A 19879-nucleotide genomic window follows, 5' to 3' on the forward strand; every position below is an offset into this window, starting at 1 on the left:
CTGTTTCTCAGAGAGATGGAGTAATGCAGACCATGAATTCAACTTCCTGGGAGTGTCCCACAGCCCCTAGAGCTGTGAGCAATGACAGTTTTCCCAGACCATGGAGCTCCCTTGGCACACGCTTCTGGACAAGGTCAGTAGTCTGGTTCTACTCAGTTCTTGGGCATGTGAACAGTTCCCTTACAAGCATCCTGCTCTTTGTTCCCAGCACTCTCTGGCCACTCGCAGGGACAGATTCCAAGCGCCCATTCCAGGACCAGGACCCACACTTTAACCTGCCCTACAGCCTCTTCCTCGGGCCTGCCACTTCTTTCTTTAGTCCTTCATCCTCAGAAGCTCACATTTTACCTTTTTTTTCCACACACAGTAGTCCTTAATGTTTCTCTATTAGAATGAACTAGATTGTAAAAAACAAACAAACAAACAAACAAAAAACAACCCTCAGTGACTTAAAATAACACGGGTTTATCTCTCGGTAGTCCCATGTGTCTGATGTGGGTTGGCAGGAGGGCTCTGCTTCTCAGTCATTTAGGGACATGGGCTGAGGCTGAGGGAGGCTGCCTGATGACAGAGGCAGAGAAGAGGAGTTTGAGTATCTGCAATTAAATGCTTTCTCCCGGAAATGACACTCCATTCTGCTCATATTTCTTTGGCCAAAGCAAGTCATTCAGCCGGGCCTAACTTCATGGGGCAGGGAAGTAAAGAGGAGCATAATGCAGGAGCTTGATTCCTGGCAGGTTCTTGGATTCAGTGAGGCCAAAAAATGACAACGAAGTCACAGGTAAGGGGTTCATACCACAGGCGTATTCTCGCGGTGGCCGGTTGAGACACAGGAACAGCATCTGTGCTTGCTGGAGCAACCCCGACAGTTAAATAGCATGCAGAACAAAGGTGGCTTATAGCCAGCTGGTTACATAAGGGGGGGCATCCAGGTGGTCTTAGCGAGCACGGGAACAAGCCAGTGACCTTGTAAACAAGGCTGAGAAGCTGGGAACTGCTCTTCAACTGGCCTTGTATGTGGGGCTGAGAGCCTGGGAACTGCTCTCTTAGCCCTGTCCTAACACTCCTGTATGGGAGGCCCAGAGTCTGGAAATTGCTCTTCTGGCCCTTTCCCTACAGGGAGCAAAGGGAATACTCAATGCCACAGTCTCTCAGACAAGGTGGGTCTGAAGGAGCCCTGTTTTTTTTGTGCTTAAGCTCTACTGATTGTCCTGGGAGCCTGTGAGAGCTAAATTCCCTGAAGGAGTGAGAAAAATAATTCAAATTCCCCTAAGGTTGAGCCAAAAGGTTTCTAATACAGCAAAAGAAGAAAAGTTGAGTTTTTCACATCCTGCTACAGTCTGAACACTACAAATACTTATCTTGGTTATGAGGACACAGCCAGCAAGTACAATGTAGATTGAACTCCAGTTCTACTGGGTGAGTTGAGGGAAAGGTATTGCCACATGGTACCTCGAGCAGGCTATTTCAATAGAAAAATTAAGTCAAGTGAATTATCATGCTGTGTAAAACATACAACCAACAAATGAATTACAATGTCCATTTTCCCAATGGCTACACAAAGTCAATTTGCAGAAAATGAAAATACATAAAATATATGTAGAGTTAAATAGAGTCTTTTAAGGGATGAATAGTGCAGTGTAATAGACATTAAAGGATTGAGAATAGTTTAGCAATGGAGGTAAACATCAATGAGAAAACTTTTGAACAAATTAACTTGAAATAATATAGTTATATTTTATTTGCCTCCAAAGAAGGCTTTAGGTCTCAGTTTACTTTCTCTGGGATATCACTAGTGTGCAGCATCCTGGTTCTTCTAAGTTTAAGAAATTCATTAAAAAATATGATTGTAGGCCTGGTGAAGCAGCCATGAGAGCTGTTCAGTATTTCAGCATGACTGACTGAATGTAGCTCTGTAAAATAGGCTGATATCCCTTTTCTTGCCATTGTTCATGGAACGGTAACCAAGTGTTCCATGCTGTTCTGTAAAACCAGCACCCGATTAGACTTCTGATTGTGGAATGGAGCAGCATTTTCTCTAGGTGCTGTTTTACGTGCATCCTTGCCAAGTTTTATTCAACCTAGAATTACAAGGACAAGGCCCATGTTTGCCTAAGGAGGGACAGACACTGTTGATTTCAGTCTGTCAATAGTCTGTAGGTATGAAAGACTGGGAAAGCCTCTCTCAAGGCTTATTTTTAGAAGAGCATTAGGTCACTAAATCATAGATTTTTTATGGAGTTGAGAGTCCTCTTGTTCCATCTTAGTCTAGGCGTAGTTGGCTAAGAATATAAATAAATACTCACCCAGATCTATTTGAGAATCAGAATTGGAGGGAGATGCCTGGCTTCAACATTATGGAAAACATCCACCTTTAAATTAGTATTGAGCAAAATATCTATTATTAATTTATAGCATAGAGCCCTAATTGAAAAATAAATGAAGTTTTCCCAGAGATTAACTTCCTCAATGCTGGGTGTGGTTATTAATCCTCCAAGAGAGGATCAGTGTATGTAGAAGATATCTTCTCAGTCCAGTTTGTCTCAAGGTGGGGCTTTGGTTACACTATTATTAATCATGGGACTTAATTTGCCCAAATAAAATGCTATATCCATCAAGCACAGACAATATACGATAAAAATAGCTACAATTTATTGAATACCTGCTGTATATAGTTCTATTCTAGGTACGATACAGGCCTTATCTTTTTAAAGATAATCTATTAGATTGTGTAATTGAGACCAAACATAATAGAAACCATCTGTGTGCACTTTGATGGGAAGACTATGAAACAAGATTTTTCTTTTTAAGTTAGCTTTTTATTACATGAGTCTAGAATCTCAAATATAATTCCACAGAGATGAAATCATCAATACGCCTATATTTGTGTTGGTGTTTTCCTATATGTCTGGGAATGTAATTATTTTCTAAGACCCAGGATTCTTGCAGGCAAGTAACAGAATCTGAGTGATAGTCAATGGAGAGCTTTCTATTTAAAAGTATGTATTAGTTGGAATGCCTTCGGCGATAGGTAATGAAATATCCTACTGCCAATTGTTTAAACTAAAAATATTTAAATATTCCATTTAATAAGCATTCTAAGGGTTAGTGATTCAAGAGTTAGATTAGTGGCCCAACAGTGTCAGGCTAAGTCACCATCTCTACAATTGTCTTGGCCTTTTCTTTAATGTCACAAGGTAGTTGAAATAACTTTAGGTATCATGCTCATATAGTAACATCTAAAAGCCAAGGAAGGGGTTTGGCCATAAAAGCGGATCTTGCTCCTTTTGAACCAGTCATGATTCATCCTCTGAACCTGGGTTCATTGCCTCCTGTGGTAGACAGAATAATTCCCCCACACACACACACACCAAATATGTCCATGACCTAGTCCCTGAACCTGTGAATATGTTACCGAACATAGAAAAGGGACTTCGAAAATGTGATTATGTTAAAGCTACTGAGATGGGGAGTCTCTGAGATTATCAGGTGGGCACAATGGAATCACAAGGATCTTTATAAGAGGGAGACAGGTGGGTCAAAGTCAGAGAAGGATATGATGGAAGCAGAGGTTGGAGTGATCCGGGGCCACAGGCCAAAAAATACAGGCAGCTTCTAGAAGATGAAGAACACAAGGAAATGGATTCTCTCCTAGATCCTCCAGAAAGAACACAGCCCTGGTGATGCATTTTAGACTTCTGACCTCCGGAACCGTAACATAATTTTTTTGTTGTTTTCAGTCACTAAGTCTGTGGCAATTTGTTACAGTAGCAATAGGAAACTAATACACCTCCCAAACAAAATTGAGATTCTGTTATCAAGAATGAAAGGGGAATCGCTGTGTGTAGGTAACTAAGAATGTTTCCTACACTTTAGGAGAAGAATCTGAGTCACTGAAAGGCATGGTCCAGTGACTATTGGCTAAAGAAAAACCCAGTGGGTGCAGTTTATGGGTTGATGGGCCTGGAGTCAAAGTTTGAAGGGCAGCACTTAATGGGCCTAACTTATCTGACCTGAGAACAATACGAGTTGTACTTGGAATCTAAAATTACTAGATCAAGTTGTGGTGCTTCAGTTTTCTTGACCACATGAGCAGTTAAGTAAGAAATCTGTTTCGTTTTTTTGTTTGTTTGTTTGTTTTTTAATTTCCATGAATAATTAGAAAGGTGCTTCCTATTTCCAAAGAAGTCTATCAGGATTACCAATTAAATATGTTAGACTGACTACAGATTTATTTCTGCTCTCTCTCAAAACTCCATTAGGATGACATTAAAACTTTTTTTTAAAAGTACGTGAGAGTGAGGTATTTTACTGAAATCCGGGGTATTAAGTGAAAGATGGCACACTGAGTGGTGAGATCTCTTTTTGTTCTCTTTCTACTCTTGGCTCCACAAAAGTTGGCTATCAGATTTATTATTTCTAGTCTCTTCTTCCCTGTATCCCCATCTCCACACCCCACCAGACAGGCGATCGGAAGTTTTTCTGGAGAAAATGACTGGTTTGTGAAATTATATTAACTTGAAAGTACTTTAATTTAGCCCAACTTAAAATTAAAGGACACATTACCAGGTGTAAATATATGTTGTAACACATGGGGAAAGAAGGAATTGGTTGAACCAAGTTAAGTTATTTGCCTCATGTTAATGAAGGATGAATAATCAGGGGATTCTTGTATTTAATTGTATCAAGAGCATAATGGACAGCACTTTTAAGCCAAAGGGGCTAAGTTCTCTTTAAGTTTATTTTTTAATTCACACATGCTTTGACTCTTTAAAATATAATTATACTTCCTCTTCCATATTTGCTTGAGGGCAGAGAGTCTCCATGATATTTAATTTCTAATTACAATAGTTGTACTTTGTAATCATAATATTATGTACACTGTAGAAAATTCTATTTGCTAAAGAATTTCTATTTGCTAACAAGTGTTTGTTCACTTGTTATAAACTTATTTGTCATGCGAAGTTTAATTTTCTGATTATCACCATATTTGTCTTGTGACAGTTAATGCTGCTAGTAGAAAAGCCATGTAAACTCCCTAGTTATTTCCTCCTTGTAGTTGTGTAAGTGAAAAATAAAATGGAGCTCATAGAATATTCACTTCTAAAACACAACACAAAATCTCATTCTTGCACAGACTCAAGAGAAAAGACCTACACACACTGTCGTATGGTGACCCTCTGAAATAAAAGCAGCATCCCCTGGTCACCCTTCAGGGAAGTAGCCCCTCCCCATCAGACAAGCCCCGCACATGCCCCATGCACACAGAGCTTCCAGCCACTCTTTTTTAAAGACTCACTTTTTTTTTTAGTTTCAAATGTACAAAACAATGTAATAGTTAGACATTTATACCTCTCACAAAATGATAACTTCCCTCCCCCAATTTACTACCACTCTAAAATCATATATGGCTGTTACAGTTCCATTGACTCTATTCCCTATGCTGTACTCCACAGCCTGTGACGACATATATAAATATATATAAAATTATAGTTGACATTCATTATTATTCAACTTCAGCTTCAGGTGTACACCTCAGTGGTCAGGCATTCACACCAACCATGAAGTAGTCTCCTTAAAAAGAAAAGTGTCCATTGGATACCCTACAAAATCTTTACAACATTATTGATTTTATTCTCCAAATTGTCTTTTGTATCCCCGTAGAAATCTTGTGGTTACCAATTTATGCTTTCTCATCCCCCACCTTTTCTCTCATCCTCACCCACCTCCCATCTAGCAACCCTCAATTTTTTTCTCTGTATCTCTGAGACTGTTTCTGATTAGTTTGCTTATTTAGTCTATTCTTTAGATTCCACATATAAGTAAGATCATAGGGTATTTGTCTTTCTCCAACTGACTAATTTCACTTAGCATAATGTTCTCTAGTTCCATCCTTATCATTGCAAATGGTAAGATTTCATTCTTCTTTATGGCTGAGTAATACTCCATTGCATAAATGTACCACAGTTTCTTAATCCAGCCGATGGGCTTTTCAGTTGTTTCTGTGTCTTGGCTATTGTGTATAGTGCTGCAATAAACATGGGGTGCATATATTTTTTCAAATTAGCATTTTGGATTTCTCTGGATAGACACCTAAGAATGGAATTGCTGGGCCATACGGTAGTTCCATTTCCAGTTTTATGAGATACCTCCATACTGATATCCATAGTGGCTGTACCAATCTGCAATCCCACCAATAGTGCACAAGCGTTCCTTTCTCTCCACTTCCTTGTCAGCCCTTGTTGTTTGTTGATTTATTGATGATAGCCATTCTGACTGGAGTGAGGTGGTGTCTCATTGTGGTTTTATTTGCATTTCTCTAATGATTAGCGAGGTTGAACATTTTTTCATGTCTATTGTCCATGGGTATGTCCTCTTTAGAAAAATATCTCTTCATGTCTTCTGCCCATTTTTTAATTGGGTTGCTTGTTTTTTTGGTGTTGAGTTGAATGAGTTGTTTTTTTATATATATATAAATTTTGGATATTAACCCCTTATCAGATGTATCATTGACAAATATCTTCTCCCATTCAGTAGGCTGCCTTTTTGTTTTTTGTTTGTTTGTTTTTGGTTGTTGTTTTTTTTAAAGATTTTATTGGGGAAGGGGAACAGGACTTTATTGGGGAACAGTGTGTACTTTCAGGCCTTTTTTCCAAGTCAAGTTGTTGTCCTTTCAATCTTAGTTGTGGAGGGTGCCGTTCAGCTTCAAGTTGTTGTCCTTTCAGTTAGTTGTGGAGAGCGCAGCTCAGCTCCAGGTTCAGTTGCCAGTTGCTAGTTGCAGGGGGCGCAGCCCATCATCCCTTGCGGGACTCGAAGAATCGAACTGGCAACCTTGTGGTTGAGAGGATGTGCTCCAACCAACTGAGCCATCCAGGAGCTCAGCAGCAGCTCAGCTCAAGGTGCCATGTTCAATCTTAGTTGCAGGGGGCGCTGCCCACCATCCCTTGCAGGACTCGAGGAATTGAACCAGCAACCTTGTGGTTGAGAGCCCACTGGCCCATGGGGGAACTGAACCGGCAGCCTTCGGAGTTAGGAGCACGGAGCTCCAACCACCTTAGCCACCAGGCCGGCCCCGCCTTTTTGTTTTATTGATGGCTTCCTTTGCTGTGAAAATACTTTTTAGTTTGATGTAATCCCATCCCATATGTTTATTTTTTTCTCTTACTTCCCTTGCCCAAGGGAATATATCAGTAACAATATTACTAAGGGTAATGTCTGCAAATTTACTTTCTATATTTTTTCTAGGAATCTTATGGTTTCAGATTTAATGCCTCACTCTTAAATATAAATGGACATCCAGATATTTAAAGAAATCCTCCAACATGAAAGACAGAAAACAAAATAATCAAGGAGAAACCTCCCAGAGGAAGCAGAGACAATGCAGCAGCAGAATGCTTTAGAAAAGATATGCTATCCATAATAAAATAATCAAGGTGTTACACAAAGAGGGGATATTCAGAAACAGCAAAAAGGAGCTTATTAGAAATTAAAAATAAGATAGCAAATAAAAATGTAGAGGGTTGGAATTTAAAGTTGAGGATAGTATCAAACTTCAGATTGAAAGTGGAGGCAAAAGACTTAAGAGATAGACAATAGGAGAGAAAAGAAAACAAAATTAAAGATCAATCCAGGAGATCCAAATCAATCAAACAGGCACTGAAGCAAGCAACAACAGAGAAAATGGAGGGGACAAAACTATCAGAGAAAAAATACAAGGCAATTTTTCCAGAATTGAGGTATACAAGTTTTCAGATTTAAAGAACCCACTGAGTACCCAACAAAATAGTTGAAGAAAAAATCACACAAGAGCATGTCATTATGAAATTTTAGATCAGTAAGGATTAAGCTAAAACTTTATTATAGTAGCTTTTGACTTCTTGACTTCAATATTGGAAAGTAGATGAAAATAATAAAGCGATGCCTTCAACATTCAGAGGGAAAATGAATTTCATCCCCAAACTATCAAGCAAGTATGCATGCAGAATAAAAGTTTTAGACATGCAATTAAAAAAAAAAAAAATGTTACCTGTCATGTACCTCAAGAAGCTAGTAGAAGGTGTAGCTCAGCAATACAAGGTGAGAAAAGCAAAAAGAGAGCATAGGATGCTGAAGAGAGGCAATCCAACACAAAGAAAGGTAATTGGACTCTTGTAATGACAGAGAAAGTAGAACTGTGCCTGAAAGGAGCAGGGGACAAAGGCTTCAGGGAAAATGGCTCAGTAAAAAACAATGGGAAAGGGGATGAAACTAGAGTTCTGTTGGAGGCTTTAAAGACCAATTAATTGAGTTATGTAGAAAACAAATAAAATGTTAAAATTTGTAAATTAACGCAAGAAAAGACAAAAGTATTATACAAGAAAGGAAATGTATTCTTAGTACTATAAATAACAATAGATATTATTTAGTCAAAATAAACCCTATTTGGTGTAATCCAAAATTAACTCAATCAGCTTTCATTTTAGAGGGAGGTATTTGGGAAGACTTTTATTAAAACAAACAAACAAACAAATGACAATATTCCTGTAATCCTGTTGGAAACTTAAATGTTTCTAGTATCAAATACACTAAAACAGGTTGATAAATGCTTCTTAAAGATTCTTTTGTTGCAAGAAACAGAAATACACCAGAGGATGTTCAGTTAAAAAGGGAGTTTAAAGAAAATCTATAGAATGCAAAGTAGGAAACACCTTCAGGCCTCACAGGAACAGGAAAGTCATCAGGCCACAACCTTCTCCATTTTTTTCTTCTCCTTTCTGGAGCTCTGGTGTCTTCTTTCTGCTATCTCCTTTCTCTTCTCAATGCAGATTACTTCTGTGAGTCTTTCAGTTCCTGTTCAGACCCTGACTTGACTGGGATTCTGATTTTCCTGATGCTGACAGGGAGAAAATTGAGAGGTTCTTGAATATCTTCTGACAGTAAATAAAGACAAACACCAGGTTAAGTTCCAGAATAATTTTGAGACACCATAAATCGTATCTTAGAGATTATAATGCTAATTTGTGTATTACAACTTGAGGTGAGTGGCAGAGGCTCCCCGAAAATAAGACCTAGCCAGATCATCAGCTATAATGCATCTTTTGGAGCAGAAATTAATATAAAACCGGGTATTATATTATTATATTATATTATACTATATTATATTGTATTATATTGTGTTATGTTATGTTATGTTATGTTATGTTATGTTATGTTATGTTATGTTATGTTATGTTATGTTATGTTATGTTATAAAGACCTAGTCTTATATTGTAGTAAAATAAGACTGGGTCTTATATTAATTTTTGCTCCAAAAGACACATTAGAGCTGATGGTCTGGCTAGGTCTTATTTTTGGAGGAACACAGTAATCATTCCCTAATATCCACTATCTCCTTTTTCATGAGCTAATCAAACACCCACATTTTATCTAGGCACACGACTGCTAGAGATATTTTCGAGCTTCTATTGGAGCTAGATGGATATGACCATATGGCTAAGTTTTGGTCAATAGAATGTTAACAGAAATGGTGTGTCAACTTCTGAGTAATGTCTAACCCCTTCTCACAAATCAGAACATGAATGGAGCTTCCACTGTAAAGACCACATGCTAGAACAGAAGTTGTTAAACTGTGACTCATGGGCCAAATCTGGCCTGCCACCTGTTTTTATAAATAAAATTTTATTGGAATAAAGCCATAAGTATTCATTGATATATTTGTCTATGGCTGCTTTCATGTTACAGTAGCAGACTTGAGAAGTCATGACAAATATGTATGGCCCACAGAGCCTACAATATTTATTATCTGTCCCTTTACAGAAAAAGTTTGCTGACTCCTATTCTAGGTGATTATGGAACAAGAGAGAAGGAGTGTGGTTCCCTGAATGACCTCATGGAATGAAGACTCTTATTTGCCTAGATTGTCAACTCCTCTCTTGTTTGAGTCACTACATATCTGGGTCACTGTCTTATAGCAGCTTATTTAAATTTAATATGCCACAAAAATAATGTTTTAACAAATGTAGTTTCCTGTGACAAACATATAATGAGTAAATTTAGTGTTTCCATAACAAATAGCTGAATATAGCTTAGATACAAGATTAAGGATTAAGACAACACTAACTGCTTAAAATTCAGGATTTAAAGGGAATTCTAGCAATCATAACTAGATAGAAAAAAATATATGAAAATGACTTATAGAATATGTATATATCTTACACAATGGGATCTTTACCCTAATGTGGTTTAATATTTATGTTCATAATATTTTCAAGGCAAACTCTAAATATCCTCCAGTGTTTTACTCTTATTGAATAAGGCAAAATGACTGGCCCAGTCTTGTCTCCTCAAAGCAGCTGTCCACAGTGTCTTACTTTCTTTTAGTTCTTTAATAAACTGCTCATTGAGACTAATGTCCTCTGGCTTCAGCTATAATTTCTAGCCAAGGCGGAACTTAAAAATATGTGTCTTATAATTTTCTATTTCCGAAAGAGATGGGCGATGTAATCCTAAAGGAAACCAGAGGTCAATTCTGAGGAGCTTAAAGAGTTTGCCACAGGTTAGTATGAAAGGGACAATTAATCAACTTTCTTTTCTGGAGGATCTGAACTACCCTCACAGCTGTCCCCTTTATGGCTGAACTTTCCACATTTCATTTGCTAAACTATAAAGGACACAAATTTTAAAAACCATTTTTAAAAACTCCTCAAATTTACTCAAGAGAAATGAAAATATATGTTCACATGAAGGCCTATGTGGATATTTGGAGTAAACTTATTAATAATTGCCAAAAACTTGAAAAAAACCAAAGTCTTCCAACTGCTGAATGGATAAACATTCTACTCAGCAATTTAAAATGCGATAAACTACTCAGAAATAAAGAGGAATGATTATTGATACATGCAACAGCAGGGGTGAATCTCAAATGCATTATGATAGAGAAGGAAGCCAGATTCAAAAGGCTATCCACTATGTTTTTCTATTTATATTACATTCTGGAAATGGCAAAATTATAGGAATAGAAAGATCAGTGGTTACCAGGGACTGAGGGAAGGGAGGATTGGCTGCGAAGTGCATCACAAGGGAATTTTAAGGGGTAACAGAAGTGTTCTGAATCCTGATTCTGGCTATGGTTACACAATTCTAGGCATTTGTCAAAACCTATAGAACTCTAAATGGAAAAGAATAGATTTGACTATCTGTAAATTAAAATGTAAATTAACAAAAGAAAAATCCAAAGCTGAAAATGAGTAAAATTAGAAACGTGTGAAAATATAAACAATAAGATGTTATACATAGGTTTTCCTTTCTTTTTTTTAATTCTATTTTAAAATTATTTTAATACTTACTATATTATTTTTATTATAAAGTAAAACACAGATACATAAAACCACACAAATCAAAACATGATTTAATGAATTATTGTAAGATGAGTATTTTTGTTACCAATCAGCAGGTCAAGACAGAACTTTCCAGCCACCCAAGGAGCCCGTGTCCTCCTTCTCACCGTTGGTAACCACCATCTTGACTTTATCGTTATGACTTGTCTTTCCTTACAATTTTATCACTCAAGTGTACATCCTTAGTCACTATAATTCAGACTTGTTCAGTTTTGAATATTATTTCTTTTAAGTCTCTTATAATCTATAGATTTGCCTTCTGTACCCCCCCCCTTTTTTTTCCTGGCAGTTTATCTGTTGAATAGTTTTTCAGTCTGAACTTTGTGAACTTTGTGGACTGAATAGTTTTTCAGTCTGAACTATGCTCGCGGTGAACCTTAACATGTCTCTTTGTTGTCTGCATTTCCTGCAAACTGGCAGCTGGATCCAGACCTTGATCTGTCTCAGGTTCGAACCCTTTAACAAAGCTACAGAGGTACTACGTCCTTTCATCAAGAGACCCTAATTAAAGATGGCAATTTGGCTCTTCACAATTCACAAAACTCAGTAAGTATAAAATACATTTAATTAGAATTTTAAATGCTATGCTTTGGAAAATTTTAACATTTATACTTCTGAAATTTTAAGACTTAAAGTTACCCTAAAACATTCTATATATAATAGAAAGAAAAAAATATCTCATGTTCATAATGATACTTTTGATTCAAATTCAGGACTCTAGGGTTTTTACTTAATCTCTTCGTTTTGCTACGTCTGTATTCCCTTTTGTCAACACCCAAATTTCTGGTTCTCAAGAACACAAGAGATGGTAGAATTACAATATCAATGTTTGAGTACTCTTAACCATAGGATTATGCACATATAATAAAAGAGAAAAGGTAAAACATACACAATCTTGTGTAATCTACTCTTTGAATTAGAGACACAACTAATGAAATTAATATTGTGTTGGTAAACTGTTTCAAGACTACATCTGTGGAAATAAATTATTATCCACCTCAATGTTTTTGATTCAGCCTTGATTTAAAATAAAAAAGTTCACATAAGAGGACAAATTGTTTTGAAACAGGAAATTGTAGGAAAATTTTAGGAAGCTATTGATATAAGTGCCTTTGTAAATTTAAAGCACTAAAAGCAATGGATTAACAATTAACCTTTATTTATATAGATAAGAAAGATGGTGAGTGAATATTTACAATATAATTCACCATAAAATGTAAATTAAGTCTATAATTACTCTGATTCTTCTCATAAATTTTCAGTTTCATCTAAGTCTGTATATTAAAAAGGCAAAGAACTTCTTTTAATACTGAAAGTTTATTGATAATTTCAAGAACTGTTGAGAGGTGAATGCTTGATAACACATCTGCTTGAATATGTGCTGTAGAAAATTGGGTTTGTTCGCTTAAAGTTGTAAACTCTGTTTGCCATAGGAGGTAGACTAAATTTCCCAGCTGACTGTGACCTCAGTGATCGGGTAGTTTGCAAATAAAATTTAAAAGGACTCTACTATGTAAATTTTAAATCATAACAAATATCTTTTTTCTATAAAATGCAATACATATGAGGTGAATGTTTAAATAAAAAAAATTGATTGCAGTAAAAGACACATTGCCATTAATCCCCCTCAAATCATTTCCCCTTGCTTTGAACACACTTATCTCATCATTCTTGCCACTTTCTGAAGCTGTTCTGGAAGTCCTCTTTTGTAAGAGTTTTTATGAGCATTTAAGAAAGATGTGCGTAGAAACTGGCCTGAGAAATGGGCAAACGGTTTCATCCTCCATCATGACACGCTCCATGTCACACATCGCTTCTGGTATATGGCAATTTCTGTCAAATAAAAACATTACGGTGTGTCTTCATGCACCTTATTCACCAGATCTGGCACCCTATCACTTCTGGCTCTTCCCCAAAATCAAAATGATTCAGGACATGGAGGCAGCCACGACAGTGCAACTAAAGACACTCATGAAAGAGGACTTTTAGAACTGCTTCAGAAAGTGGTAAGAACAAAGGGATAAGTGTATTCAAAGCGAGGGGGAGTTTTTTGAGGGGGATTAATATCAATCTGTCTTTTACTGAAATAAAAATTCTAATTTAAACATTCACTGTATTTTTTATCACCTCATATCTACATATAATAATTTTCCAATATCAAATACTACTGCTGTACGTTAAATTTTATATTGGATATTTAAGTTTAGCTATAAAAAAGAAAGGTCAAACTATTTTATTTTCTAGTTAAACCATACAGATCTATCTTGAGTTGTCTGGCTTGTCTTCCATTTTAAATATTTTTGCACTATTTTCTTTTTAAAAGTGTTGAATTGATGGACTGAAGATAATACCTTACAGATCTATGCGGTATTTGCTACTCATGACAAATATATGTAACTCTAAAAACATAAGTAGATGACATTTAAATAAATATTTAATAAAAGGGAAGGTAAAGATGAATCAATACTGAAATAGAAGATATAATGGAAAAGGCAGAAAAGTTTAAAAAGGAAATAATTCAGTGACCAATAAACTGAACAAAAGAGAATGAGAAAATTTAAATGGTAAACATATATATATATATAAACCAAAAAGATAAAAATCAAAGTGAAGGTTGTTACAGGCATGAAATTCACTACCTCAGTTTGGGTGTGTAAAACAGAGACAGCGGTGGGAGGCACTTTTCTTAAATCTCTATAGCTAGGCTCAATTCAGGCTTTGCTAATGGTAGAAAACTTAAAACTTGCCAATTTAATTTAATTCAGTATCTCTGTTTAAAATATTACATTTGAAACATAATCACTTTTGTCTAATTGCTCTATTCGTTTGGCATCCTGCCTGTCCCTCTTTTCCTGTCCTTCTCCCTGGTGTGGCCTGAGACTCCAGGGACCAGCACCGTGTCCTGACCCTTGGGTGGGCTGGCCTTGCCCTCACTGGCCTCCTTGCTCTGGGCTTGGTCATGTGCCAAGCTTCTCTCTGTTTCCTTAGGCCACAGCTGGGAAGGGAGGTACAATTCTCCTCTTCTCTGGAGACCTCCCAACTCATCACAAAATGGTGATGGTGGTTAATTGCCCCTACAACATTGGGCCTACAGAGAACGCAGTCTGGCTCCAGGCTTTTCTCAGAAACTGTGCCTCTCAGCTCACATCCTTTTTGTATCTATCTCCCTTTTTAGTCACTGGTTGAAGTCTCATCTCCTTTTGGGAAGGGATACAGCTCTGATATCATGCACCTGTTTGCCCAGAGGGACATAAAATGCCTTCTCTGGGGCCTCTAGGCCCTTCAAACTGAAACACTACCGAGGTACTTCTGGTTCTTGGTAAGTGCTATCTTGGGCTGCAGGCCGCTCCTCCACACCTATCTCTGGAGATGACTCTAAGGGAGAGGGAAGTGTATGGAACTGACACGAATAAATAAAGGGAAAATTTGAGTAAAACCTCCTGGGGCTTGATAAGGGGAATGCTGCCTGGTATATGTGGCACAAGGATAGGACCTGGTCAGATGCAGGCAGATATCCAACCCCTGACTATCTCTCCTCTCCCTCTATTCCTGGAGGCCCAGGAGAGTATAATAAGGGAGAAAAGTTTAAATAGAACAGCCTTGGGATAGAAGAGGTAAACGGGGGTTTCTGAGGGGCCCAACTGTCTGGTGAAGGGGATTAGTGGGCGTGGTAATTCTAATCTGTGGCCCTGTAACTCTGGGGTCTGCCTTCATTCTTGCCTCTTAAATTTACCAGGAGACTACACACTAAGGTATCAGCCTATCTCCTGGAGCATGTTGAAATCAAGACAGCTCTGGAAATAAGTGTAAATTGTCTACGGATATTCATTCTTGTTTTTTTCTAAGTTGAAAAAAATTACCCATTTTTTAGCTAGACACATGATTACTCAAACTAAAAACTATGCTTCCCAGGCTCTTTTGTAGCTAAATGTGTCCATATGACAAAGCGTATTGTTTAACAGATGGCAATCACATTGATGTCTATTAATAGGAGAGTGGATAAATAAATGGTGGTGTCTTCATACTCATTTATTAGCCATGTGAATTAGAGCTTAACCCTCTGTTGATGAGGAGTATAACAGTCCTATCTGAGAAGAAAAGATTTTTTTGAGGATAAAGTGAGTCTTTACTGTAAAATAGCTGGGACAGTGTCTAACACAAAATAAAATCTATTTTACAGCAGCAATAGTAGTAGGAATAGTAATAGTAACTAGCAGCAGTACAATGAAAGTATTCACATGGCTAAATTGTACAGAAATGTGAAGGAGAAAAAGAGAAGTCACAGGAGAATATGTACCATATAACACCATTTGTGTAAAATTTAAAACCATGAAAGCAATGCCGTGCAATGGGGATGATGGACAGATACCTAATTCTGGATGATGATTAATTTTGAAGATGGAGAGAAGGAAAGGGGAGCAAAGAGGGCTGGCAGGAGATTCAGGAGTACCTATTTTATTTTTTAAGTTAGGTGTTTTTTTTTAAATTTTATTTGCCATCGATATTTTTGTATGCCTGAAAACAACAACTTTTTTAAATTGTTACTTTGGCTAGGATCATACTTAATGTTTCTCATCTATCCATATTCCACGCCACCAGCACACATTGGCTGCTCAGAGACATGATTCACTTAAATCCAGAAAGCTACCATTTAAGATACCCAAGGCAAATAAACAATCTCATTTTAAAAATACTAAGGAAAAAAGTTCCATTTGTCCTTTTTGGCACAGAAATAAGTTTCTGGAGAAGTGATGCAGTTCTATATGTTTTCTTTGTCATCTATCATTGGGTGGGAATTAGAAGTATGCTTACTAATTAGTCGGTGGTTCATTTCTCTGGAATTTTAAAATAAAATTTCCAGGAAATATTCTAGACAGAATGATTAACTTCCCAACTTAATCCACAAAATCTTACTTAATCCATGTTGCTGCTTAAATTGAAGACAATTATAACAAATATAGGAAAACATATGAGATCTAACAATTAAGTTTGCAAACTTGCCACCATGCTCTTACATTGGCAGCACTGTACAAACATCTCAGTAAGGTTTCATAACCTCGGTATATCAGTGTCTCACAGCTGTGTCGTGTCAATGTGTGGCGGTGGCTTGCTGAGTGGCGTTCATTATTGTTGTGTGTTTATGTGTGCCGTCGCTAGAATGTCTGAGCTTGAATTAGAGCAATGAACAAACATTAAATTTCTTGTTAAACTTAAAAAAAAATTCTTGTTAAATTTGGCAAGAGTAGAAGTGAAATCAGGGAGATGTTAGTCCAAGTTTATGGAGATGATGCCATGAAGAAAACAGCAAATGGATTAAACATTTTTCTGAGGGGAGAGAATATATTACTGATAAAGAGAGGTCAGGGCAGCCAGTAACGAGCAGAACTGATGAAAACATTGCAAAAATTCATCAAATTGTGCATCAAAATCGTTGGTTGACTGTAAGAAGCATAGATAGCAGATCAAGTAAACAATGATAGAGAAACAGGAAAATCTTAACTGAAAATCTTATGAGAAAGGTATATACACAAATGGTCCTGAAGGAGCTCACTGATGAACAAAAGCAATGGAGAGTCGATGAAGAAAAGGAAAGGAAGGAAAGGAGAGTCGAAGTTTGCCAAGACCTTTTGGAGAGCCAAAATGATGTTTTGGGCCAGGTTATGATGAAACATGGGTGTACAAATACGACCCTGAAAAAAAGCATCAAAGTACACAATGGAAGTCAGTCAATTCTCCACAACCAAAAAGTTCTATTAGTTCAAATCAAGAGTCAAAACGATGTTGCTAAACTTTTTTCATGTCAGAGGGATTATTCATTATGAATTTGTACCAACTGGACAGTTAACCAAGTTTCCTATTTGGAAGCGCTGAAAAGCCTGTGTGAAAAAGTTAGACAAAAATGACCTGAGCTTTTCATCAATTCATTGCTCTTGCATCACCACAATGCACCAGCTCACATGGCACTGTCTATGATGGAGTTTTTAGTCAGTAAACAAATAACTGTATTGTAACACTGTCCCTACTCACCTGATCTGGCTCCCAATTACTTCTTTCTTTACCTGAATGTAAAGGAAATATTGAAAAGAAGAGATTTTGATGACATTCAGGACATCAAGGGTAATACAACGACAGCTCTGATGGCCATTCCAGAAAAAGAGTTCCAAAATTGCTTTGAAGGGTGGACTAGGTGCTGGCATGGGTGCATAGCTTCCCAAGGGGAGTACTTCAAAGATGACCATAGTGATATTCAACAATGAGGTATGTAGCACTTTTTCTAGGATGAGTTCGCAAACTTAATTGTCAGACTGCATATATGGGAGTTTTTTTGTTTGTTTGTTTTGCTCAGTACTATTCAAATAACATCAGCCTCAGTAGAGATCTACTTTCACTGAAAAGGGAATATAGTAAATTAACTGGTATTCTAAATTTTCCTTTCTCTCATAATATTTAATAACCTCATCTGTTTGCAAATATACAACATATCCCAATTCCAAAGATGCCATAATTACATTTTTCTAAAATGAATTTTCCTCAGTGATGGAAATTCTTAATTCAAAGCCAGCATCTCCCAATTGATTTGTGGGGGCTCCAAAGAAGAATGTCGGAAAAACCCAGACCCACCTCTCACTTCCTGGAGGACTGCCTGCTGCCCACTCCTTCTCAGGGCCAAATAGGTCTGGAAGGGGGAGGGTGGATGCCCCTACCTGGGAAGATGGAAGCTGGGGAGGTGGAGGAGGGATTGGGCAGAAGTGGCAGAGGCAGCACTGCCAGGGAGGAAACTGGCATTTCACATGCATGTTTTAAAGTACACTGAGAAATAAAAACAGCAGGATTTCCAGAACATGCCTACAGCTTTAATTGAAAATGAGGATGCTTCCAATGCCTGAGAGATCTGGGGACTGACTTTTCCTCCAAAGTTGCATTCTGTACAGAGCCAAATGTTTTAGTGTACTTACAATTGTCAATAGTGAGCAAATCCACAAGTGACCTCTATCGGTTATCATCAGATCTTAGGAGGTGTCCTTTCTTTGCTTTCCTTACCTGGACTGCGTACCTTCCATCAGTCTCTTATTTGTTTATTTTTCTCTATTTACATATTAACCTGTTTTTTTTAAGTCTTTAGGAATATTGAAACAATTAAAAAATAAATCTGTATAGTATATCAGAAAATAATTTGGGGTGAATATAAAGATTATCATTCCTCTTTTTTAGCATCAGTTTATATGTTACCGTTAGCAAAGCTTTGTTGACTTCTTTTTGTGACACCCACATACTCATAAATGTGCATGAGGATATAGTTAGTGGGATATCCAGTTAGCAGAGTGGTGCTAAGCAATAAAGAGCAACATCGTTTATAGACTCATAAGACCCTGATTCAGATTACCTCAAGACCAGAAATATAAAACAATAATTTGGTTTTCGCGTTAGAGTCTAAAACAGAGATATCTTTCTGGTGGGTGTATACCTAGATGAAATAAAGCACAATCATTAAAACCAACTAGAAATTTGCAACTTGAGTGCTCTGCCAGCTCTTTGGGGGAAGAATACATCATCTTTCTCTTCGCAAAACTTGTGATCTATTTGGGAAGACAGGACTAGCACACAAGGAACAGGAGGGAATCATGCAAGGGAGTATGCAATTCAGTGCTAACCCTGTGGAGTATACTGTCCAGACACAAAATTTTCATATTTGTTTTTGACGTCTTCCACGTCCTTATTTCTCTGCTTCTCTCCTCCTGCCTGAGTCTTCCTCTCCAATTCCTAGGCACCCAGGGTATACCTCTGCTTCCCACATCTCACCTCAAGTACCTATTTACTGAATTCAAGATGCCATCCATTATCAAATATACCATTATTTTTTGCACCACTATGTAAAAATGATGCCAATTAAATTATATCACAATGTTTTATCATTTTAACGTTTCATTTGGAATTACCATGTTTCCCGAAAATAAGACCTAGCCAGACCATCAGCTTTAATGGGTCTTTTGGAGCAAACATTAATATCAGACCCAGTATTTATTGTATTATATTATATTATACCTGGTCTTACAGTATATGAAAATAAGATTGGGTCTTATATTAATTTATTCTCCAAAAGAGCCATTAGAGCTGATGGTCTGACTAGGTCTTATTTTCGGGGAAACACGGTAGTAGACTTAGGTTTTTTACATATAATATTATTTTGCATACCTGAAAAGGAAAATAGTTAATTTAATTGGTGAAATTAAGATTTTCCCAAACCTTCACAACTTTCAAAAAAAATTGTTAAACTAATTTGTATTAGTTTTAAATGACTAGCCCCAGATTCCATTTCATTTTAAGTCAATACACCTACATATTAATGAACATCACTATATATCCTGTACTACAGAGGATCAGAGAAATGCAGATAAACTTAAATAAAGAGAGTAAGATTTAAATTGGACCCTGAAGGATAGATGAGATTTTGGGAGTGGGATACAAGAGGTAGAAATGGGAGAAAAGGGGGGAAATTGTAAAAA

The 19879-nt window shown here is 37.0% G+C and overlaps 1 long non-coding RNA gene across 1 annotated transcript in view; it reads left to right on the plus strand.

The window, feature by feature from the left end:
• The first annotated feature begins 592 nt into the window (after positions 1–592).
• The window catches only part of LOC141570353 (uncharacterized), an 89430-nt gene continuing 70143 nt past the window's right edge, over positions 593–19879 (plus strand). The window contains exons 1-3 of the long non-coding RNA XR_012494350.1: positions 593–781; positions 11796–11921; positions 14551–14694. This is a non-coding gene — a long non-coding RNA (uncharacterized LOC141570353). The remainder of the gene's footprint in view (positions 782–11795; positions 11922–14550; positions 14695–19879) is intronic.

Source organism: Rhinolophus sinicus, linkage group LG03 (assembly GCF_036562045.2).
Source record: "Rhinolophus sinicus isolate RSC01 linkage group LG03, ASM3656204v1, whole genome shotgun sequence".
Taxonomy (NCBI): Eukaryota; Metazoa; Chordata; class Mammalia; order Chiroptera; family Rhinolophidae; genus Rhinolophus; species Rhinolophus sinicus.